The sequence below is a fragment of the Muscardinus avellanarius genome (genome assembly GCF_963383645.1).
Source record: "Muscardinus avellanarius genome assembly, chromosome: 11".
In the NCBI taxonomy this organism is placed as follows: domain Eukaryota; kingdom Metazoa; phylum Chordata; class Mammalia; order Rodentia; family Gliridae; genus Muscardinus; species Muscardinus avellanarius.
The window spans coordinates 104,343,644-104,369,554 of NC_137797.1; positions in this window are offsets into that span (position 1 = coordinate 104,343,644).

Here is a 25,911-nt window from a genome sequence, read left to right on the forward strand (position 1 = left end):
AGTTATGGCACACTAGCCCTTCAGAGGTTCCCCGATGTGCTGGAGTTCTGCTTCAGTTGAGGGGCCATGGAAGGCTGCTATGTCAGTGGTGCTTTCTCCCGGCATCACAGAGAGGCCTCTCTGTCACAGCTCCACGTATCCCTATGGTCCGCAGAGCCATGTGTCTCACTACTGCACATTCTGCAAAGGAGAGGAAGCTGAGAGGCTTGTGAAGCCCCACACATTGGAAATCAAGTGCCTTCTTCTTCCCTCATCACAAGGTAGCCTGCTTTTCCCCTGGGGGGCTGCCTCCTCCTATCTGCTAGAATCTGGCAGACCCATCCTTCACGTCGCTTCTCCCTCACACCTTACATGTTATTTATTCATTGCTAAATAACAAGTGATCCCAGAATTTGGCAGCTTAAAAGATCATTTATTATTTCACGCTGTTTCTGGAGGGCAGGAATCCGGGAGTGGTTGGCTGGGTGGTTCTGGCTAATCAAGTTGTCCACCAGGTTGCAATCACTCCAAGGCTTGACTGGGGCTGGGGGATTCGCTTCCAAGCTGGCTCGTCTAATTGTTGGCAGGCTGTAGTTCCTCACCAGCTGTTGGCTGCAGATTTCTGTTCTTCATCATGATGGCGATCCTACAGGCTGCCTGAATGACATGGCACCAAGCTTCTCCTCTCATCTGAGAGAATGTAAATAGATAGAAAACATATACATCTGGAATGTATCTAGACAGAGGCCACGGTCCCTTATCGCCTGCTGGGGAGATGACATACTGTTTCTGTCAGCACACTCCCTGCTATGACCCCAAATACTTGATGACTACAGCTTAGAGGAAGAAAGATTTATTTGTTCACAGTTCTGGAGATTTCAAGGGTTTAGTCCATGTTAGGCCAGGAATAGAGCTCAGGGTGTGGCTTCAGAAAGCAGAGAGAACAGAAGCAGTGGGGCTCTGCTCTCACATCATGGCACAAGATGCAGAGAGAAAAAGCCAGGGTTTGGGGGAGAGGGACATATATAGTCCCCAAGGTCACATCCCCAGGGATTCCTTCTCAGCAAACAAGCCCCGCCTTCAACATGGCTACCTTTTCTAGACATGAAGTTTGGGGGATATTCTAAACCCAAACTGTAACATATACCATCCCTTCTGCCATTGGCTATTGCTCACACAGCCCAACCCTGCTGGCCAAATGGAGCCATCATTTGAGTGAACACCAGTTGGTGACGATGTCCAGAGACCACCCTGGAGGCTGGCTGCCACACCCTAAGAAAACATTTCCCACATTGTCTGAGCATGGAGTAGCAGATGGGTTATTTACTGTCCCAGAGTCTGGACACCCAGCCAGTACCATTACTTAGTTCTACCTGGAGGATTCAAATTTCTTCATTTTGCCATCAGCCAAGGGAGAGAACTTCCATGAGTCTAACAACAACAACAACAACAACAACAACAATAACAACAACAACAACACAATGGCACATTGTTTATTTCTCTTCACTCAGACTATCTGGATTCAAAATTTTCCTTTTTAACTTACGGTCTGTGTGCTCTTGGGCAAGTTTTTCAATTCCCCTGTACCTCAGTTTTGTTACATGTAAAATGGAACTAAAATAGCATCTATCCTAGAGGATTAGTATATGCCTTTAGTGACATTAATATAGGTAAAGAGACCAGCACAATATAGGTGTTCCCCAAATGATAGCTATAAACAGAACGGTAAGACAGTAAACCAACCAACCAACCAACCAACCAAGCAACCAACCAACGCAAAGGCTCTTCCGCAAATGCTCCACTGTATTCTCTAAGCCTCACACTTTTGAGGTCTCTCTTAGTTCAAGCAAGCATTTCTTACCTTTTTCTGCTACTTAGTCTCATGAACACACTGGAATCAGATCATGGTCATCTTTCAGTCCAAGCAAGAAGTTCTGTCCAATGGTAGCCTGGCCTGTGTGTCTGTGATTTGGTGAGGATGATACACAGAAACACTTAGTTTAGGTTTTTAGGCTCAATGGAGTTAATTTTCAAAGGAAAGAAAAAAACACCAATGAAGTTAATAAAAAGTTTCGAATTAAGAAAATAAAACTCCTTTATTGAATTCATTATTTTTTAATGTCCCTTTGCTGAGTTTAGGATGGTCACGTCTGCCAAATTTCAACTAGGTCAGCCCAAATGTTTTTATCTGTAACATGCTGATTAGTAAACAAATTTACACCACGTTATGTAGAAACCCTTACCGAGTGGACGGGGCACTGCTGCTTTGGTCTTCTTCTCATTCACATCTAGAGGCCCTAGTTATTTGGCTCAATGGCTTATAAACCACATAGCACCAAATACTTGCCTGGCTATTTTATCATTCATATTTGCATATGTAGGATTAGAAAGTAAGACAATCACAGTCAAAAAGAATACCATTACTGCAGGCGTTGCATCAGAGAAGGAAACTGAAGGGCCAGGGACGTAGCCCAGGGGTAGAGCATGTGCTTAGCAAGCAGAAGGCTCCGGGTTTGATCTTCAGTGCCAAATCAGAATCAAACAGAATAAAAAAACTAAAAGTTATTATTACTGGGTTTTTTTTTTTTGGCAGTACTGGGGATGGAACCCAGGGGCACTGTGCCTCCTAGCTACACCTGCAGCCTATTTTTTAGTCTTTTATTTTTTGAAACAGGGTCTCACTGAGTTGCAAAGGGCCTTGCTAAGTAGCTGAGGCTGTCTGAGAACTGTGATCCTCCAGTCTCTGCCTCCCGAATGCTGGGATTACAAGCGTGCACCACCACGCCCAGCTTGAAAGTTATTTTTAAAGGGGCCCTAAATAACAATGGTCAAGAACCATTTATTTGTTCTTCTTCCCATTAGTTGAGTACACTCATCAGGGTAGAGCTAATGGTTCTTTGGAAAGAGTGCTGAAGAAATGTTTTGCTCTACGGTAAAGCAAAGTGCTGTGTCACGAGTCAAGTTTCCAGCAATATTTCAGGACCAGTAAACACAGTCATTCAGCAGGAACCTGTTAGAACAAAGAACCCAGAGTCCCTCGCTCTCTGATGCTCACGGAGCAAGGCAGTCTCTGCTGACGGAATCCTTAGGCACATTTCCTTGTTCTTCTCCCAACACCTGACAACCCAGAGGAAAAAAGAGCGACTATTTCTCAGAAATGGAGGGTGTGGGACAGGTGGCTCAGGCGATTAATGGCCAAAAGATTCAGCACTCAAACCAAAGATGCTCTGAAAAGAGACAGGATTCACTCCCAAGCCGTTGTCTGCATTCTTTACCCTTCTTTTTCCCATCCAGAGGCCCCACTGCTTGACACAGAGAAACTCATAAATGCCTATGGAAAATTGCCAAGCTCAGCAAATACTCCAAGCGAATAATGAAATTTCAATAAAGAGTGTTCAAGTTTGCAGGGATAATAATAAAAATAACAATATTTTATATACGCCCAAAGCACTTCTCACCCCCAGTCTACTATTCAATATGTGAGGGTTATACATGTGCGTATGCCTATCGGAGGATATACGCAGTGCATACTAAGCACATAAAATAATTCGATGAGGTATTGTCAGTTGCTTGATTAATTTCCAAAATTTATTCATCTTGCTAATTATTAAAAAATTAATTTTAGATATTACATTAACCTCTACTCAATCTTATTTCTTCCGTTGGCATTGTTAGCATCAAAGCTTTCATCTATTAACACCTTAGGCTTAACTAAGAAGTAATGGGCATCTTACTTTTAGCATATATTTTCTAACCCAGAAAGCTAAAACAAAAAAGAGCCCAGGGGTTGGGGAGAAAAAAGAAAGCATTTTGCTGTGAAGAATTGTGCCTGGTTTCTGTTATTTCCACCCAGTTTCTCTAAGGTTAGAAGCTCATGAACCAGAACATACCAGCTGGTTTTATTCAAGTTCAGAAATGAAGCAGTAGAAATAGAGAATTCTATGGGGCTGAAGATTCCTGCAGTCGCAGTGACTCATGAACACAGAAAAAGAAATTTGTTTCATTGGGTTTTGGCCTCTAACTATGCTACCTTAATCTCTCTGTGGCCTCTCCTTGTCCCTAAGGGTTCTACTCAGGACATCAGAGGCAGAGCTGAAAGGCTCCCCAAGCTCTTTGAAGAGAAAGGCTGGTTTTGTGCAAAGCAGAGCTGTTGTTTTATTCCGAAGACATGAGAAAATGTAACTCAGCTTCCCAGGGTGACCGGGAGATGCTGCTGAGGGTTGAATCTCAGCCATTACTGGCTCTTGATTTCTCCTCTAAAGATCAAGGGGTCGGTGGGTTTTAGGGAAGAGAGAGGGTATTTGGGGGGAGGAAAGCATTCACTGAACTAGGTGCTGAAAATAAAACTCTAGAAATTTCCTGCCAGAAGAAGACACGGAAACAATTCCTTCCTTCCTTCCTTCCTTCCTTCCTTCCTTCCTTCCTTCCTTCTTCTCTTTGTTTCTTTCTTTCTTTTCTTTCTTCTTTCTCTTTCCTCTTTCTTTCTTTCTTTCTTTCTTTCTTTCTTTCTTTCTTTCTTTCACCTTTCTTTTTTTTGGCACTGAAGATTGAACTCAGGAGCATTGTACCTCTTAGCTACACCCTAATTTTGTTTTCTAAGTTAAAACAGGGTCTTTCTAGGTTTCTGAGGACCTCACTAAATTTCTGAGGTGAAACTCAGAAAATCCTCCTATTTTAGTCTCCCAAGTATTGGGATTACAGGTGTGCTCCTCCATACCTGGCTTGCAGTTTCCATACAATATAAGAAATGGCGTAGAGCTGTGTCAATGGGCCATGAGAAAATGGCAAATTTGTATGGGGTCAATGGTTACCATGAGGCTTTTTAAAGGAGAGGTCCTGGGGCTGGGGGTGTAGTTCAGTGCAGTGTACTTGGCCGGCATGTGTGAGGCATTGGGTTTGTTGCTCAGAACTGAAAATAATACAAAAGTTAAAAGTAGAGAAGAGCTCCTGAGTAGTAGAAGTCTGAGCTGATAGCCAAGGTGTACAGAGAAGAGAGATCTAGAAAATGCAGACGTATAGAAAAAGGAATACCACAAAGAAATGCATTAAGGAATACCACACAGAGAAGAATATAAAAAATAAGAGAGCTCTGGAAAGAATAAATCTCATTAGAAGACTAGATAAGCAAAGAAAAATTCAGATTGAAGCAAACCTTGTAAATATATAAAACTGACAGCAATTCACATCTCTATATTTTTATTTTATTTTTATTTTTATTTTTTTGGCAGTACTGGGGTTCCTGGAAGCCCTTCTACCTCCGGGCTACACTCCCAGACCTATTTTATATTTTTGAAACAGGGTCTCTTATGCCAGTGCGGCTGGCTATGAACCTGTGCGATCCTCCTGTCTCCGCCTCCCAAGCGCGGGGATTACAAGCGTGCACCATCAACACCCGGCTCACATCTCTTTATAATAACACTAAATATAAATGGACTCTCCAATTAAGAGACATAGACTGGCAGGTTGAATTAAAAAAAACAAGAGCATTCTATGTGCTGAGGACCTCTAGCATTTTGTTATCATAGATAATGTAGGACAATGAGCATAGAGAGAAAGATAGGGTTAGTGTCTGTCAATGTGGAGAAACCAAGTCTCCTTCTCTGGGCGGCGTAGGAGCCACTGAGAAGTTTCCATCCAGAGCAGAGGGGTCCGACCTGGGTTTTAGAGACACCATCTGAGCAGCAGCAGGCACTGAAGAGACTGGAGGCAGAGAGGTGTGTCTTGCAGGTGACTGTAGTTTCAGCAAGAATGGTTAGGGCAATACTGGTGGGGAGAAGACAGGCCACTTTGGACACATACATCAATGGGACCAGGTTAGTCATCGCTGTTATGTGAGGAAAGGAAAAAAAAAGAGAAGGAAGCTTGTAGCACAGTGATTCTCAACACAAGGTCGCAAGACAGTAGCATCACCTTATGTTATCTGTTAGAAATGCAAATTTGGGGGCCACCCTAGATTTCTGGAACCAGTTACTGAATCAGAAATGCCAAGGATGGAGCCCAGCAATCTCTGTGCTAATGAGCCTTGCAGTAACTTGATGTTCGCCCAAGTGGTGTGGAATATTCTCCATGAACTGGTGTTGAGCTCCTGGGCAAGTGATAATTTGCTGAGAAGGGGAATGGTCTACGAGGTGTACAATGTTTTTGTTTGTCTGTGGGTTTGGGGTGAAGGTAAGGCAGGAAATTAAAGACAGGGACAGAAATAATCCAGCAAGAGAATGTAAATAAGTGACATAGAAAGACCAGAATAGTGAAGTACAGAAGAGAAGAGCTTGCAGTTAGCATTGGCAGAAGGAAAGTTTTGAAGGCTGATTTGTTACTCCTGGGGTAACAGTGCGAAGGAGATTGCAGTCTGCACAGTGATTTGGCAATTTTTTAATCCTGAATCATTAAGAAGTTTGGGTTTCCCCCAAACAATCAGCTGTAACATATCTATATCCTGATTTCTATACCAATGCACAGGAACTACAACTTGTGAGGATTTGGTCTTCCCACCCCGGCTGGGCTGAGGAAGAATATTTGGACTAGAGCCAGGTGTGGCGGCACACTCACCTGTAATCCCAGTGCTTAAGAGGCTGAAACCGGAGGATTGCAGGTTTGGAGGATTGCAGGATGGAACCAACTTAGTGAGACCCTGTTTTAAAATGAAAAAATATATATATAAAGAAGGCTGGGGGTATATGTAAGAGGTAGGATGCCCTCTGGTTTCAATGACCAATATTCCCCCCCACCCCCCAAAAAAAACCCAGAATATTCAGAAACATAGGACCCGTATCCATACATACCAGGGTCTATGTCTTTCTTGTGCTATGGCACAAATAACCTTTGTTCAGGTAACAGAAGTGATGGAACTTGGAGATCACAGAAAAGAAATCAGAAAAACCCCTTGTTTTTTGTGTGTGTTACCTGGGATGGAACCCAGGGCCATTCTACCTCTGAGCTAAACCCCCAGCTCTTTCTTTTATTCTTTATTTTGAAACAGGGTCTTACTGAGTTGCAAAGGGCCTCACTAAGTACCTGGGGCTGCCAGTGAACCGCGATCCTCCTGTCTCAGCCTCCCGAATGCTGGGATTACAAGTGTATACCACCACACCTGGCTAGAAAAGTCCCTCTTACCAGAATAAGGTGCCCTGGGGAAGGGGTGTCACTGTGCCAGGGTTACAGCCCAGTGTCTTCCTGTGAATGCTGAAATTGGCATGGCGCATCTCAAGCCATGATTAAGGCTTATGGATGGGAAAAGAAAGCAGGGTCCTCCTGCTTTTTGGGGTACATTGGTTGGGGTCTGTGGTGATGGATAAAGTAATCAGGGAGAAGAAAGAAAGAAGCATGGGGAAGTAGGAAAAGAAGGGCTCTCCTGGAAAAAGCTTTCCCTGCACCACAAGCGATGAAATAGCATCCCTGTTTCTCTGAAATGGAGTTGTCTGCCTAGGACATTCGGGTCTGCAAATAAGAAGATTTAATGCACCGAGGAGGCCAGTAGCTCCGCAGTGACAGATGTATGGCGGCTTCTTCTTAATATGGTATCTGAAGATAAAAGCAGCTCAGGGTAGACACATATTTTAAGTGCCGTCCTCCTAATACAAACCCATCATCAGTTGGATATGCTCTTTGACCGGCTTCTTAGCAGCGAGAATGGTCTGTGCTGATGAAACCACATGATCTGTGCCAGCATTTCCGAGCTCCGGGCTCTGCGGCACCGTGTTCCAACCAACTGTTCCCGTCTCTGCTCCAAGTCCTTCTACATATCAATGCCAGGTTGATTTTCTAAAGTAGGTCCCCTGTCTCTCTACTGCTCAAATTCTCCTCTTGCCTGTACAGTTGAACACAAACTCTACAATGTCCCCACGGTACCTGCGACCCCCCCCCCCCCAACATTAATGGCCATCTTTCCTCCAAAGCCACGGTCATAATGGAACCATTACGATACCTGGAAAGAACAGTACATTCGCTCATTAGGATCAGTCGAGAATTCAACAGTGGGCACATTTAACAGATGGATAGAAAGTAGGCTCCTGGTGGACACAGGATTGAGCCCTTTAAAATAAGCTGGGTCATACATTTAAGCAGTTCTATAATGGGAATTTTAACATGGGATGTATTTCTCTCTCTCTCTCTCTCTCTCTCTCTCTCTCTCCATATATATATATATTTGAAACAGGGTCTCATTGAAGTTGCTGAGGGTCTTACTAAATTGTTGAAGCTGATCTCAAACCTGTGATTCTCCTGTCTCAGCCTCCGCCTCCCAAGTACTGAGATTACAGGTGTGTGCCACCACAGCCAGTTCGAGATGATGCATGCTATTGGGGGCCCTGGAGATGAGGGTGTGTGGATCTTGATAAGCATTGTAAACATGCCAAGACTCTGTCCCCAGGATGGAAATGGGCCACGATACCATAGCAGGGGCCTGGGAATGGACCCAGAGTCCCTTGCAGTAAAGCAGGTGGAGGCCAGCTCCGTGCAGAAATATCAGGCTGGGGATTCCACACCAGGGAGATGCCGCTGTAGGTGGGGGGGGCACTCTGCTCTCTTTAAGTTTATAACTACTATTAGCCTGCAGTTTGCTGTGGGCCCTATAACCTTCATATACAAACTCCCAGGCCTTACATTAAAAAAAAATAAATGAGCCAGACTTGATGGTACACGCTTCTAATCTCAGTACTTGGGAGGCTGAGACAGGAGGATCACAAAGGTTTGAAGCCAGCCTCAGCTACTTTAGAGAGGCCCTCCACAACATAATGAGACCCCGTTTCAAAATAAAGAATTAAAAAAACTGGGCTGGCGGTATAGCTTAGAGGTAGAATGCCCCTGGGTTCAATCCTCAGCACCACAAATAAATATAAATAAATACATACATAAATAAATAAGAAATCGGTAGTGCTGAGAGGTTGTTGAGTATTTGGGGACGGCACAGTGTTGAAGGGCTCACAGCTCGGCTCCAGGTGACACTGTGTTCCAGCTTCCCGATCCCCGGCGGTCTTGGCTTGTGCTATGGTGTTGTTCTCACGTGTAAACTGGGCCTAAATAAGAACAGCCCCCAGCTCACAAGATTCCGTGAATGTGTAATGAGAGAAAGTGTGGAAAATACTTAGCACCGCACTCTGTTCTTGAGAGTCTATGTAAGAGGTCCTGCTGCTAGTGCTCAAGGTGGTGGAAAAGACCAGGTTTCAGAGTCAGATCTTTCTGGGTAGGAAATCCCAGCTTCACCCTGCAGACCTTGGGCGGTTACTCAGTCTTCTCTCTATGTCATCCATGCTTTGTCTGTAAAAGAAGAAGAAACACTGGGGATGGCAGTGGAAATCCATGAGTGGGCTTTGAGCAGTGACTACATCTTAAATTAATTCTCAAATATTAGCTATTATTCTCATTGTCTTAGTCTCTTCCCTATTTCTATCCCCTTTCCTTGGCTCACTACACTCCTCTATAAGTTTTTAAACATCAGAACTTATTATTTTAGAAAGTAATTGTACAATAGGGTGTGGTGGCGCATGCCTGTAATCCCAGTATTTGGGAGGCCAAGAAAGGAGGATTGCAAGTTTGAGTCCAGCCTCAGCAATTTAGTAACCGCCTTTGCAATTTAGTGAGACTTTCTATCTCAAAATAAAAAGCGTTGAGATAGATAGCTTGAAGGTAGAATGACCCTGGGCTCAATCCTAGTACCAAATGGAAAAAAGAAAATAAAAAAAGAAAGAAAGAGAGAAAGGAAGGAAGGAAGGAAGGGAGGGAGAAAGAAAGAAAGAAAGAAAGGGAAAAACCCAGAAAAACAAGTGAGCAAGCTTTAGCAGTCTCCAAAGCCTTCCTCTTTACAAGTCTATTCTATTTCCTGTCTTGTGGGGTCACAGATCCAGGGTTGTCACCAAATCTTGACACTTGGGCCCCAGCCCAGAGACTGATTCATTTTCCCTGTTCTGGGGCTCCAGCGTTGGTGGTTTTTTTTTTTTTAATTTTTTAAACTCTCCATCTTATTCCCATCCTGATGGGAATAAGAATTGAAAACCACTAAAGGACTGAAAACCACTAGTCCAGACCGATTCAAATAAAAAGAATGTGTGGGAGAGAGGAGACGCCAGACCACTCACGAGCACCCCAGCCTGTGCCAAGGAGGCGACCCGGGACTCTGAGAAGCCCTCCAGCCCGGCCGTGTGGCTCAGGAGCACCCTCCAGCGTGCTGAGCCTTGGCGCCGGGTCTGTGGGGACGCTGCGGCGGGCTCAGGTGTTCCGGGCTGGGGGCCGTGGGCACGGCTCTGGGAACACTTGGCATTGAGCGTTCAGCTTTGATCCTCCAGAAATCACGCGAGTCACAAAGAAAGGGGAGGAATAGCTCATCTTCAAGTGTCCCAGCTGCTGCAACAGAGACACCGGACTTTGCTTTTCTTTAACAAGAAGCAACGTTCATCGTCCCTGTGAAAGGTTCATTGGCTCAGGCTAAAGATTCTGAACTTCGCTCTATAGGCCGTGGCGATCCAGAGCAGGAAGGTCCTACGGCCACAGTGGGATTTTAAGAGGATTGTTGGAGGTGGGTAGAGCGGATTGATTGGATCAGGATCGTCACTGATTGATCAGATGTAGGAAAGGGGCATTAGAGACGGATGCACAGAAGACAAAATGACTGCAGGGGTGTCTCTGGGTGTGGTCTGCCAGAGAAGGGGTTGGCATTTGGAGGGAGAGGGAGAATGATACCCTTCCAGCACCCCTTGACTCCTGAGAGCCTAAATTATGAAGCCCCAAAGCCGTTCCCTTGCCTGAAATCAGCAAGAAATGCACTCAACCCCTGGACCGTGAAGCTTGAAGATGCTGTGGGAGCCATGAGTGGGCCGTGAGCGGGCAGAGGAACTTGCGGAGAGGCCCCTCTCTGGAAAGAGGGGTTGGGAAAATAGACCTTAAAAAAATAAATACTGCCGGGCATGGTGGCACACTTTTGTAATCCCTGCGCTTGGGAGGCTGAGACAGGAGGATCGCGCAGGTTCGAAGCCAGCCTCCGCTACTAAGTGAGGCTCTGGGCAACTTAGTGAGACCCTGTTTCCAAATAAAATATAAAATAGGTCTGGGAGCATAGCCCGGAGGTAGAAAGCCTCTGGGTTTTACCCCCAGTACCACAAATAAATAAATAAATAAATAAATAAATAAATAAATAAATAAATAAATAATAAATACGGCCAGGCATGGCAGTGCACATCTATAATTCTTGGGAGGCTGAGACAGGAGGATAGCAGGTTCGAGACCAGCCTTAGGAACTTAGTGAGATCCTGTTTTATTATTTTGTTTTTTACTTTTTTATTTTTTGTACTTTTTATATTTTTATGTGGATCATATTGAAAATTGCATACATTCACACAGTGCTTGGTGCCCTCACCTCCCCCGCTTCCCTTTCCCCCCTCCCAACAATGAGTGTCAGGTTGGCCATGCTACATTCACACTTACACACATACTCGGATGTAGCTCCTCTAGATAATCAGCCTCAGCCTTCTTCCTCTCCTACCCTTCCTTTCTAGCTCTGCTGAGGTTTCCCCTCCATTATCTGGAGTCCCTCTGATACCCCCAATGCTCCCTAGTTTGGGCATATTAGAGAAAACATATGTCCCTTCTCTTTCTGTGCTTGGTCGCTCTCACTTAACATAATGTTCTCCAGGTCTTTCCATCTTCTGGCGAATGGCGTGATTTTGACCCTGTTTTAAAATGAAAAATAGCCGGGCGTGGTGGCGCACGCTTGTCATCCCCGCGCTTGGGAGGCAGAGACAGGAGGATCGCGCAGGTTCAAAGCCAGCCGCGCGTGCTGGCTTAGGAGACCCTGTTTCCAAATAAAAATGTAAAATTAGGTCTGAGAGTGTAGCCCGGAGGTAGAAGGGCTCCCAGGAACCCCAGTACCACCAAAAATAAATAAATAAATAAATAAATAAATAAATAAATAAATAAAATGAAAAATAGAAGCTGGGCGTGGTGGCGCATGCTTTTAATTCCAGCATTTGGGATTGCGGTGTGTGGACAGCCTCAGCTACTTAGCGAGGCCCTTTGCAACTCAGTGAGATCTTGTTTCAAAATGAAGAATGAAAAACAGGGCTAGGGGTATAGCTCAGAGGTAGAATGACCCTGGGTTCCATCTCCAGTACCACAAAAAATGAAATGAAATGAAATAAAATAATGAAATGAAATCAAATCAAATGAAATGTAATGAAAAATAACAATGGCTTGGGGTGTAGCTCAGAGGAAGAATACCCTTGGGTTCAACCCCCACTACCAAAACGACAACTAAAACCAAACAAACAAAACCAAAATAAATAGATCCAATAGAATCAAGTCTTGGGCAGAGGATTAAAATAAAGCAAAATTATAGTGACTGATGCCTGTTTAAGATGGTGGCCATTAACTATTTCACGGAGGGCATAGCGTTTAAGGTAAGATTTGGGGATAAGAAGGAACTGGCCCTTGTGATCACCGCTGGGCAGCCACCCCAGGCAGAGAAACAGCAAGAGCAGACATGGCCACGAGCCTGGAAAATCTCAGGAGCAAGAGGAAGGCTGCTGCAGGTAGAGCACAGGAGCTGGCCAAGGGGAAGGGGTTGGAGGGAGAGGTGAAACAGGAGGATCGTGGCTCGAGGACAGCCTCAGCTACTTAGTGAGGCCCTGTGCAACTCAGTGAGATCGATCTTGCCCCAAAATAAAGAATAAAAAATAGGGCTGGGGGGTGGAGCAAAAATAGATTAATAAAAATTAAAAAATAAACAGCCTCCCTTCTCCAAGTCCCTGCACAATGGTATCTCTTTTATCACTCTCCTTCCCACACTCTGACGTCCTCGGGCAGAAATTATTTTCTGCTGTCTCTTGTGGCACTATTTATATCCTTCATATGTAGGCATTATATTCCCCCCCCCTTTTTATTGTTTTGTGGTACTAGGGATGGAGGCCTGGGGCATTCTACCTTTGAGATATACCCCTATTCCTATTTTTATTTGAAAACAGGGTCTCATTGAGTTGCAGAGAGCCTCACTGAGTTGCTGAGGCTAGTCTTGAATGTGTAATCCTCCCGTCTCAGCCTCCCAAGTACTGGAATTAAAGCTGTGCATCACCACACCCAAGGTTACGTTTTCCCCTCTAATGAGACATTTCTTCTTGTATCTTAGTTCCTCCACTGGATTTTAAGTACTCAAGAGCAAAGGCCAGAGCTTCACAACTTGATATTCTGGCCCAGACTTGGCCCAGTATTTTTTGCCAAGTAGGAGCAGGAAAAAAATAGATTCTAATCTCCTATGTATAGGAGCAGTGTAGTCAAAGCTCAATAAATGTCAATTGAATAGAATTAATGGCTCGATGCATTAGGATTATCATTTTATATTTCTTATACTCGACTCCTCATACATCTGTGAACCAGCATCCCAGAAAACCTTTACAAGGTCGGTAGTCCATGTCCAGCCCAGATCTTCACGGCAGACTCTCCAAGTGATGTATACATATTACAAACTGCTGTTGATATATTCTAGATTGGGCAGGGGAGCACACCTGTAATCCCAGTACTTGAGGGGCAAAGACGGAAGATTCCAGGTCCTAGGCCAGTCTCAGCAACTCAGTGGGACCCTCAGCAACTTAGTAAGACTCTGGTAGGGTTGGGAGTTTTAGCGCAGAGGTAGAACACCCTGGGTTAAATTCCTAGTACCCAAAGATGATATACACACACACACACATATAAATATCTATATGCTTACAGATACATACATATACATATATAAACATTACATATTATATAATATGTTATAGATTATAACATTATATATAATGTTTGGGTACTAGGTATATATGTTATATAAGATACATAGTGTTTAGATACTAGGGATATATATTATATATTATATTATATATAAGATATATCTCATATATAATAAATGTGTATATCATGTTTGGGTCTATATTTTATTTTGAAACAGGGTTTTACCAAGTTGCAATATGTATATGAAGCATAATGTACAGTTAAAATATAATGTTATAATAATTATATTAAACCCATCCAGTGTTTACTGTGTGGCAACTATCCTAGGCACTGTACATGTTTTAATGTGTTGAATCTTAAAATGTCATGTTGGGATTATTATTCTGGTTTTAGAGGAGAAAAAAAACTAAGATTTAAAGAAGTAAACAATTGTCCAGTGTCACAGGGGGATTTGGCAGCATAGCTAGCCATAATAATAATTATAATAATAAGCTCATTCGACAAGGGCTTTCAACGGTATTTCTCAACTCATGGGCCATGCCGAACAGTACCAAATATCACACTGTCCTATAATGAACCCGTGCAGGCACATGGCAAGTGCTGCCTTCATGATGTACAATGCACTCTGGTATTTCCGATTTAATTTTATTCTACTTTATTTCATTAAAAATGTCAGATGGAGCTTATAATCATAATACTTGGGAGGCTGAGACAGGAGAAACACAGGTTCACAGCCAGCCCCAGCTACTTGGTGAGGAGGCCCTTTGCAACTTAATAAGACCCTGTTTCAAAATAAAGAAAAATAAAAAAAATTAGGGCTGGGGGTGTAGCTCAGAGGCTCGGAGGTAGAAAGCCCCTGGGTTCCATCCCCGGTACTGCAAAAAACAGTAACAAAAACAACAAAAAAGCCGGATGGAACTCCCCGAATTGATTAAAACTTAAGTGTTGAAATTCATGGGGTGCAAACTTTCTCTAGCCACGTTGCCTCACTGCCTTCCTGTGTTGGAATAGATGGATGACTTGCCGTCCTTCTCCAGTTCCCCAAACCACTGGTTCAGGTTCAATCTCCTTAAAAGAGAAGGACATACTGTCATAACTGTCGTCCGTGGGTAATAACGTGCAGGGACACTGCTGTTTAATTACACGGCGCTGAGTGTAAGTTAAATGACACATTCCCTTCTGAGTTACGAGGAACCTAGCTACAGAATTGCTGGAGGATTAGTTAAGACAATTCTAATTGAAAAGGAAATATAATTAAGTTCAGAGAAGTCAACTGTCTCTGAGGAAAACTGCTCTCCTTCCAAAGGGTCCCCTCTCATTTATATCTCAGGGACGGAACAACGCTGGGGAAGGTAAAACTCTGAATCCAGTTTGTCACCTTCACGCCTTTACTCGGTTACTCATTTACCAACCCGTTTTCTGGGAAGAGATTCATTAAACACGAAAGCTAAGCTCCGGGCCGAGTTTTCATGATGGGCCTGGCCCAGTTTAGAGCTCAGTGGCACCGTTGCCCAAGGGAGAATGTTTCCTCCACTTTCGATGACATTCATTGATGGGAACGCGTCAGAGGCAACATCGGCTGAGCCTGATATTGGGGCTGAATCTTGGGGAGCAATGAGCATTTGGTAGAGAGGGAGGAGCTGGAGGAGGCAGGGCCGGGTGGGAGGCAGGAGAGAGTGGTCCAGGTAGAAGAAAACCATTTGGAAGGAAGGATCTCAGTATGTTCAATTTAATGCAACCATGTCGAGTAGATGGTGTTTGTGCGGGGAAGATGGGGCTTGAAGCAGGGAAGGTTGGACAGGGCTTGATTATGAAGAGTTTTATCATCTACAGGGAGTTTGTCCTCCATGTTATAGATGACAGGAAACTATTAAAGAATGTGTGACAATTCAGTGACACAGTCATATTAGTATTTCAGAAAGACAGCATAGGGGCATCATGTCGGGGTGGCGCTGGGACCAGGTGAACAACACTGGAAGTGGGGTGAAGACAAAAGGCAGGTCAAGACATCCCCAGGCAGGACGGGGGACAGGGGCGCCGCACTGTCTCATGGGGGGTGATGCTACCGGACACTGCTTCGGGGATCCAGACAGATGGTGGTGCAATTTACCAAGACAGGGCTGAAGAAGGGCAAACAGATAAAGGAGACAAACTAATTTTTATTTTAGGAGGCTCATCTGAGGCACCGAGAGACCTCCTCCAGGCACGCCCTGCCTCAGGAAGGCAGACACTGTTCTGGAGTTTGGGCTTGGATTTGGTTACAGGTTTTTATTTGCAAACTCCAGGCTCCAGGTGGTGGTTGCAGAATTAGGTATGAATGAGAACATGTGTATGTGTGTGGCAAAAAGACAGGGATAAACTAGAGGAGCCTCCCAATTTTTATGAAGTGGGATGAATGGGACAAAATTCTGAGAGTATTAGAAAGGGGGAAAGAGACTTGGGAATGGTTACCCGCAAGGATATCATAATCAACAAGGATTTTCAATAGTCCTGGCTGGCTCAGGGCGTGGTCAGTAAACCAGCTGGAGTGGGGTCTCGGCAGTGGGCAACATGACCAAGGAGGAATACTGGTGACGTTTCTGTTTATTCTACAGATGATGACTGATCATCCGCTCTGTTTCGAGCATTTGTCTAAGCGCTGGGAGACAGCTGTGAACCAAACAAGAGCAAAATCCCTTCCCTTACATAACCGACATCTGCAGATGACCTTGAGCCGGCCTTGAGAAGCTAGTAGTCTAAGTGAGTCTTGGTTTACTAGTCACTCAAGTGGATTAGTGACAAGGGTACCCACGTCACTGGATAGCCGGGAGCGACAGGCATGGAACACAGAGCACTTGGCTCAGGGCTCGGCACCCACTGCCTCTCAATAAAAGTTACACTGCGCAGACTGTGGGCTACTTTCCCCAGAGACGCACCTCTGAGGGTAATTAAGAGAGATCAGATGAGAGCAAAAAAGGGAGCCAACGATTAAGGGAGCTCAGTGCTCAGGATGCTGTATGAAAATAAGGAGGAGAGACGCGCTCTGCAGAGGGACCAATGAGGAGAGACGCGCTCTGCAGAGGGACCAATGAGGAGAGACGCGCTCTGCAGAGGGACCAATGAGGAGAGACGCGCTCTGCAGAGGGACCAATGAGGAGAGACGCGCTCTGCAGAGGGACCAATGAGGAGAGACGCGCTCTGCAGAGGGACCAATGAGGAGAGACGCGCTCTGCAGAGGGACCAATGAGGAGAGACGCGCTCTGCAGAGGGACCAATGAGGAGAGACGCGCTCTGCAGAGGGACCAATGAGGAGAGACTCGCTCTGCAGAGGGACCAATGAGGAGAGACGTGCTCTGCAGAGGGACCAAGCTTCCCTCCCTCCCAGAGACCCTTCAGTGAGGCCGCATGGCCCAGCCCCTGAGCCCTCAGGCACCTCAATTGTCCAAATCACTACTCCAAATCTGGATTCAGGCTGTGTCTGACTAAAGAGAGACATCCCCTAGCACCAGCCCAGCTGGCGGGTCTCGCCACTGCCAGATCCTCATGGCTACGTCTGCCAGGGGCTACATCTTGGATTCCCTCTCACCAGCGCTGTGCTCTATTGTAAGGAGGTCAGAATCCCAGCATTCAGGAGGCCGAGACAGGAGAATTGTGGTTGGCGGACAGCTTCAGCTACTTAGTGAGGCCCTTTGCAACTCTGTGAGACCCTGTTTCGAAATGAAGAATAAAAAATTGGGCTGGGGGTGTTGCTCAGAGGTAGAATGTGGCTGGGTTTCATCCCCATTACTGAAAAGAAAAAAAAAAAAAAAGAAGGTCGTGCTAGCGGCTAGGGGATCTGAAGGATGGAGGGCAGACAAGCTCTTTTAGGACACTGTCGCCATTGTTAGTGTGAGTGGTAAGAAGGGCCTAACCTTTCAGAAACATGCTAGGACATGGTGGCGCATGCTTGTAATCCCAGTACTTGTAATCTCAGTACTTGGGAGGCAGACACAGAAGAAAGGATCAGAGGTTCAAGGCCAGCCTCAGCAACTCAGTGAGGCCATTTGCAACTTTATAAGACCCTGTTTCAAGATAAAAATAAAAAGGGCTTGGGGTGGAGCTCAGAGGTAGAATGCCAAAAAAGAAATGTGGTAAGGCTTAGCAACTGATTTGTGTCAGGGTGGGGAGCAGGGGAGAGTTACATTTGCATCAGTTTTGGGCCTGATTACATAGAATAGCAGCGGCATGTGAGAAAGGAGGGTTCGCAGAGGCAATGGGGATGGGCCAGTGGGCTCCCCCTCATCCTGAGTAGAAAATCTCTAGAGCTAAGACATTGCAGAAAGCAGTGGTCCCCTTTGGCACATCTTAAGTGGTCTAGTGGAAGACCCGGGACATAGGGCAGCCCTCAACACCGGCTGCTCAGGAACTTGCCAGACACCTGAACATCTCCTTGGGCCCTAAAAGACCCTAATGCTGGCTCTCAATTCAGACTCGCCTTGGGCCAGTCCTGGAGCCAATGGGTCCTGCAGTTTCTTCTCTCTGTTGGAATCGGATAAGACTTTCACCAACCCACTCTGCGGCTGCAAGTCCAACGACAAAGCTGCTCCTGTGTATCCAACTGTGGTGGAAACAGGGTTGATCGTTCTAAATCACGTGCTTTTCAAGTCTGGCGTGTCATTAAGATCCTGCAGAGTTTTTCAACGGGGTGAGGTGTGCTGACATTCTCCTAGGATCAGGCCAGGTCCCGGCTAATGGAATTTCGCTCTTCCCGTGAGCATCTCTGCCTGATTTCCTGTGTCCCTGTGCACCTGTCTTGCTGCCATTCCTCTCCTGTGTGGAAGGCTCGCCCCAGCCAGGCTCCCCTGGAGAGAAAGGACACTAAATGTGTCCGAGTCTCTCGGACACTGGGACACTGCAGCACCCCAGCAGGCAAGGTTGTTATTTTTCCTGTTGCTACTATCCAAGCATTAAGCTACCCATGGCATGTAAATTACAGAGGTTAGGCTCTGCTTCTCTGCTGGACCTATTGACTTTGGGTAATTGGGAAAAGAACAAGGAATTATTATGTGTTGAATGCCACCCGCAGGGACCCAGCCTCCATGTGGCTGCGTGATATGGAAGCTCACGGCCCAGCGCCTGCTCGTTTCCCACATGGTGCAAGCAGGGAGAGCCTTTGCTCTCTGCTATACAGATGGTAAAAGATGGGAAATATTTCATGAACCTTTTCCTGAAAGGTAGAGCTCCACTCTAACTGGCAGAGCAGCTGAGAATTTAATAGATTGAAGGGGAATGTGGGTCTAGGCTTCAAAGGAGGAGAGGTGAGGGAAAGAGGCACCCAGGGTCCTTCCTGAATCACCAGGGTGTGTGATAGCCTCCAGGTCCATTGGGGGTATTCTCTAGGTTCCCAGAAGCCAACACTGGCAGGATGAGAGGCTGGAGGGGCAGCTGGGTGGCCACCATTCTCCTGAGATCAAGGTGTCCACTGAGCCTGCCAAGCTTTGGGGGTTCCTGTTATCTTTCTTCCTTGGTCTTCTTGTGCCACAGTGACAAAGTTAAGCTTGAAACAGGCTAGAGAAGAATAAGAGAGAAGGGGAAAATTCCAATTAAAAATAGAGATGTAGCCGGGCATGTTGGCGCATGCTTGTAATCTCAGTTCTTGGTAGGCTGAGACAGGAGGATCTCAGGATCAAGGCTTGCCTCAGCAACTTAATGAGATATGGTTTCAAAATAAAAATAAAATAAAAATGGGGCTAGGGATGTTCCTTGAAATAAATCCTCTGGGTTCAATCCCAAGTAGCCCCCCTGAAAAACATGAAAGACCACACAGGGAGAAATTATTTCATTAAAGAGAGGCCTCAAATAGACAAGTAATGAAAAAAAAGAAAAGGGCCAGGCATGGTGGCACACACCTATAATCTTAGTACTTGGGGGACTGAGCCAGGAGGATCGCAGGTTTGAGGCTAGCTTCAGCAACTTAGTGAGTTCAAAATAATAATAAAAGAATGGGTTGAGGTGTAGCTCAGCTATAGAACGTCCCTGGTTTCAATTCCCAGTACCAAAAACAAAAACGGACACCTGACCCTTGCTTGGCATTCAGCTTCAGGTGGAGGAGGGGAAGGTTTGGGGTGCTACACTTTTGTTTTTTGTTGTTCCTGGGATGGGCAGCTTTGTCACGAGAAGAGCGTAGAGACAGGTGTGTGTTTGGCCCCATCCTACCCTCCCTTCTGCCAGTTCTCTTGAAATCTTGAAGCAGAGCATTTAATCCCTTTTCCAAACTCTCCCCAAAAGGTCTCTCTCTCTCCAAATGAGCTGTCAATTTTTCTTTTCTTTTCTTTTTTTTTACTCTTGATTTCTTTTGAATCTGGTTTCTCAAATGGTCATACTGGAAGTTCAGGGCTACCATGACCTTGCAGCCCACAGATGGGACTCCCGGGTTTAAGAGCAATGGTGTTGGTGAAGCCGGAAGCGCCTCTTCTCATAGTTACTGTCTGAGTGCCTGGAGTCACCGTGGTGTGGGGGCTTCCTGGGGCCGTGGCTGGGTTGGGGGAGGGCGATATGAGTTCCTCCTGCAGTCTAGAGGTTCACGCATACGTGTTTATTCTTTCACTTAAACTGACGCGCAGCGTGTTATGGGATGACCTGGGAGAGGGCAATTGATGCTCTGTAGACCCAACCAATGCGCTGTAGACCCAACAGAATGGAGCAGAGGTAGTCCACAGCCTGAAATACCAAGATGCTAGAGCCAGGAAGGGCTTCAGCCAAGAAGCTGGTACACATTTCTGCCCCCAGGAAAACATGTACCCCGGTTTCCTTAGCAGGAGGGCTGGGGAGGGGACAGTGCAATCGAGGGCTTTAGTCTAGGCTCAGGTCTGTGGGAAATGGGGTTGTGGATCAGCAAAATGTGACCAGAGTGCTCACTATCCCCCAGGGCCTCTGTGGACATCGGCATCGAGACCTCACGTGAAGTGAGGAGAGCCAGGGCAAGTGCTGTGGGCTCCTGCAACTCATTTCTAGCTGGTAAATGTTTCAGAGGAAGCTGCCAGGTTGTTTTCTTCATAGGGACGTTCTGTCACGCCGACTAAATCAGTCCCGAGTTTCTCTCCCTCTATTTGGTTCCACTTTGCCTTCCCTCCTGCAGCTGCATTCTCATCACCTCATGTTACATGTTCTCCCCCACCCAAATTATCCTGCCGATGGTCCATGCTAGTCATCTCAAAGGAACATGGCGCAACGGGGTTGGGAAGACCTGGGACCTACTTCGTACTCACCGCGGGACCTTGGCAATGCCGTTTCCCTCCAGCTTCTTCACCTGTAATGTGATAAAGCTGCCTGCCCACTACCTGCCAGGATGTTGTGAGACTCAAAAAGACCACGGTATGGGAGTAATTTCCATTCCCAAGTTATCTACCTCTCTTTATCCTGACAACCCCAGAGTTTGCTACACTCTTAATAGATGAGCGTGTCTATTTCTCACTGTTATTCAGGTGAGGCCTTCATAATCTGGTGTGTGTGTGTGTGTGTGTGTGTGTGTGTGTGTGTGTGTGGTTCTTCAAAATGAGTCTGACTGGGAGAGGAGCCCCTTCTCTGGAGAGGAAGGGATACATCCATCCCAGGCTCCAGGGCTCTTCCATTGGAGCTGGTACCCCAAGCACAGACACATTTCCCTGGGCCAAGTGACTGGATCTATACCCTTCCGGGTGTGTGGGGTCAAGTACAGCAGCATTCAGTCTGGAATAAAATCCCCAGGTCTGGAGGGGTCATATGTAACTTGCCAGGACTATTTCCGCAAAATTAGTAGCATGAACGTTCCTCTGGGCCAGGGTATTTGGTCTACTGTACAAGCTTCTGTAACGTTAACTCATAGAATAGTGAGTGGTATGTAGTAGACACTCAAGAAACGTAATCAAATCAAATAAAATTAACCTCTTGCCCTCAACTATTCCTGAAGACCTTGTACCCAGATCATCTCCGCAGCCCCTCCCATTCAGCCTTTGTGAGCTTTGTTTATCTGGAACACAACTAGCTTTATCAAAACGTGCCAATGGTCTCCTGAGAAAAAAAGAAAAATATAATAAGACTTCCTTATCCCTCCACTACTGTTACCATGATCACTGGAACAAATAGAAAACAAAACAAAACAAAAAAACCCCCACAAGCATCTACTTGTATAAATGATTATAAATAATATAGAAATCAAATTATAAATTATATATTATGTAACCAACCTTATGTAAATATAATAACCCACATAAAGCTATAATGTCTCATTATATGCCGGATGCAAATTAATTAACTCAAATTCACCTGCCATTGTGATATAGCAACAGAAGCAAAGTCCAGTTTGAAGTGTCACAGAATAAATAAATTAGTAGCTGTTGAGCCTTTTCTTAAATCATCAGTTAGGATGGACTCATTATTCCTATCATGCCCATGAGATCTGTTTTCTAGAAATATGAAATTTGGTAAAAAGGGGAACATGTATAAAGCTTTTTCCAATCCCCATGGTGTGATCTAGCAGTTGGGATATAGAGTATTCCATGTTAAAAACAAGAGTTTAGGTTTGGGTTTATTGTTGTTTTGGTTTTTGGTAGTAAGGATTAAATCCAGGGGTATTCTACCTTTGACCTACACATCCTCAAATCTCCTTAGGTGGGTGACTCTAACATCCGGCCAGAGTTGAAATCTCTGCATTCGACAGTGGCAAGAAACAAGGCTCTTACAAAATAATATTTAAGGGCACTTCAGGTCTTCAGTGTGCACCTGTATCCCAAAGGTTCTGGGGTAAGAGATCTGTGCTGGCCTGCAGCCTCAGGCCAGCTGTTACCTCTCTAATCTTCGATTTCTTTCTTTGTAAAATCAGAGAGCAGGAGAATGTGATTTGTCCCAGCACTGTTATGAAGAGCAAACGAGATAATGGATATGGGACACTTAGCACCTGGTTGGCGATAATGAGCATCCAGTAGATAATATCTGTGGTGCTAAAGGTGGTTGTTCTTTTCCCTCGCAAAGACCATTTCTGTCTGACTTTCTCGGAATGGCTAACCAATGTGACATTTTGAACAAAGCAAATGTTACGGGGTACAGAAAGATGAGATTTTCCAAGATTAGGTGTCAAAGTGTAAGTAACTAATCACTAGGCATCAGGAAGAGGCAAGTTAATACCAAGGCATGGCTGGACATAACGGTCTCGCATTTCATGTATCCTGAGCACTTTATAGTTTGCATAATAGCTTCACATTTATTGTCGATTGGCTCCTTACAACCACTCTGTAAGACTACTGAATCGTAAGCACTTGGTGTTGACGATCAGTTTCTCTGGTTTTGAGCGACTGCTACCTTTCATTTGGTGGCTATGGGTTTTTTTTTTTTTTCCCAGAAGGCTCCATGAGCTAATGAATGAAAGGGTTTAGAGTGTAGTGGTGAGCACTAGGTGCCATTTTCTTTTTCTGACATAACTCAAAGGGGAAAATATTCTCTCTGATTTCTGGAAGGTTTCCTGGACAAAATAAATAATCACCTTTCTTTATATGTACTGACATCAGGGAAGGATCTATACAAATATTAATCTAATCTCAGAAAACAGACAAGGGAAAGCAACATCTTGGCATTTGAATCTTTCACAAGTGTGTGCAGCTTAGCAGTGTGTGTGGCAACACACGAAGTTTGTTTTCTTAGACACTGGTGGACCTTGGTACGTAGACTGTGAACAAGACAAAAAGCAAAGCCAGCATTGCAGAAGTTATGAGGCGAGAATGACTAGTTCTTTTATGGAAATACAACTTGTTTGTGCTGTAGTCTTTAGTTAGGATGGCCTTGTGCATGTGTGTGTTGCATGCAGGTGGAAGGGGAAGAATAAATTTTTTGCAGACTCTCAAGGTGAGAAATGGTAGGGATTGAACTAAACTGAAGAGCAGATACTAACTGGAAGCATTAAAACCTAAACTGTGTCAGCAAAAGCCATTTTTTTCTGCCTGGAATCATTCTTCAGGACACCAGTTCTTAACCCATTGTTTTAGACTCCATTATTTATTGGAGGATGTCAGAGGTAGTACTACTGGTCAACCAGGAAAAACATGCTACTTTATCTAGTGGGGGGCAACTTTAAAGAAGGTTGGATTTGGAGGACCAACACCCTTTTTGGTTGTCCTGTAGAGCTCCATGTGATGTCAGACTATTTTAGATCATTTAGATTATGGAGTATGTGCTTGGGAGAACTATAGTGACCTAAGGTTTACCAGGAAGAGGTGAAAGTTCTAGTTTCCAGGCCACAAAAAAAAAAAAAATCATTGTAGATAGGCTTTCCTAAATGAAGGGGATGAAGAAAGACTCAGGCTATGAAAAAAAAAAGATGTGCTTCCTAAGAAAATCATAGCTTCTAAACCGGGAAGTAAGTCCGAGAATTATAATACACCCATGAACCAACCTCTTACGATAGGTTTAACTTTTTGGTCTCCTTCCCATGATCATGGGAACAGTTATATTTAGTGCCCTTTGGGAAATTTGAAATTTGTATGTAGAACTCCTATTGGCTAGACTTTCACTTTATCTGTATCTAGCCGTGCATTGTGATGATGCACAGAATTATAGGACTGGGCTGTGATAGTTAAGTGAGTCTTTCCTGTGTTCATTCTACAGCTCCAAATGGAAGGTGACAGTGGGCCCGGGAGTTCCCAAGGGTAGCCATCCATGAAGTGAGTGGTAGCCCATGGTGAGACTGAGAATAGAAAGGTACAAAAGCTGCACCATAGAGTTAAACTAGATCTAAGACCAAGGCTCCCTTTCTTACATGCACTGCTTAATGGTCCTGGCTTCTAGACAGACAGCATATTTAAAAATCTCTTGGGCCTGGGCATTTAAAAGTACTGTAATCCCCATACTTTGGAGGCTGAGACAGAAGGATTGCAGGTTTGAGACCAGCCTCAGCAACTTAGCAAGAGCTTGATTCAAAATAAAAAGTAAAAAGAGCTGGAGGTGTAGCTCGGAGATAGAATGCTCCTGGGTTCGATCCCAGTATCAACATACATACACACATACATAAATTCATCTGGGAAGGGTTAAATCACCCTATGGTCTAAGATGTACTCCAATATAACTGAATTAGAATCTTTGAGGGAGAAGAGTCGGACATCAGCATGTTAGGACCATCCAGATGACTAAAACTGCAAGCCAAGTTAGACTCTCACTGCTCAAGTGAGCTTTTGTGGAGGGAGGGCAAGCAGGCTGCTGTCTGGGTTTAGAAGTAAGAAAACTAAAGTTATTGCTTGGAGGCCACACACGACAGCTTCAATGTACTTTTTTGGGGGTAAGGCTTCCCAGACTGATTCAAAACTCTTTCTTGTAGTCCTTACCCCCCCCCCTTTTTGATACTGGGGTGAACTGAGGGGCATTCTACCTCTGAGCTACACCCCCAGCCCTATTTTGTAGTCCTTTTATCTTTGAAACAGGGTCTGAGTTGCAAAGGGCCTCACTAAGTAGCTGAGGCTGGCTGTGAACCACGATCCTCCTGTCTTAGCCTCCCAAATGCTGGGATTACAAGCGTGCGCCACCACGCCCAGCTTTTCCCCTATGCCCTTAATCACTCTAGAATTCTACGAGAAATTGCTTCTAGAAAATAATTTTTCTGGAAGTTTTGAAAGGATTATTCTGGGCTTGTAAACTTTGGGGGCATAGAAATGCAGCCCCCCCCCATCTCTGTAAGTTCTGTATTCAAATACAACCACAGGGAAAAAAATATTTGGAGATTTGAAAAAGAATTGCATCTGCTGTGAACTTGTTAGACCTTTTTTCCCTTGCCATTATTCCCTATATAGAATAGCCACTATTTAAAATGTTTACATTATATTAAGATTTTAAAGATTCTAGAGATGATTTAAAGTATACAAGAGGATATGCATAGGTCTTATGCAAAAACTCTACCATCAGCCGGGCGTGGTGGCACAGCTTGTCATCCCAGCATTTGGGAGGCAGAGACTGGAGGATGGCAGTTCACAGACAGCCTTAGCTACTTAGTGAGGCCCTCTGCAACTTAGTGAGACCCTGCTTCAAAATAAAGAATAAAAAATAGGGTAGGGGTGTAGCTCGGAGGTTAAATGCCCCTGGTTCCATCCCCAGACCCTCAAAAAAAAATAACTCTACCATTTGATGTAAGAGGCCCTGAGCATCCACCAGTTTGGTGATCCATGGCGAGGGCTTGGAACTATTTCCCCATGGATACTGAAAGATGATGGTTTTTACATAGGTAGGTTTTAGGCACGTGGAGAAAGGATGTTAATCCTGGAGTAA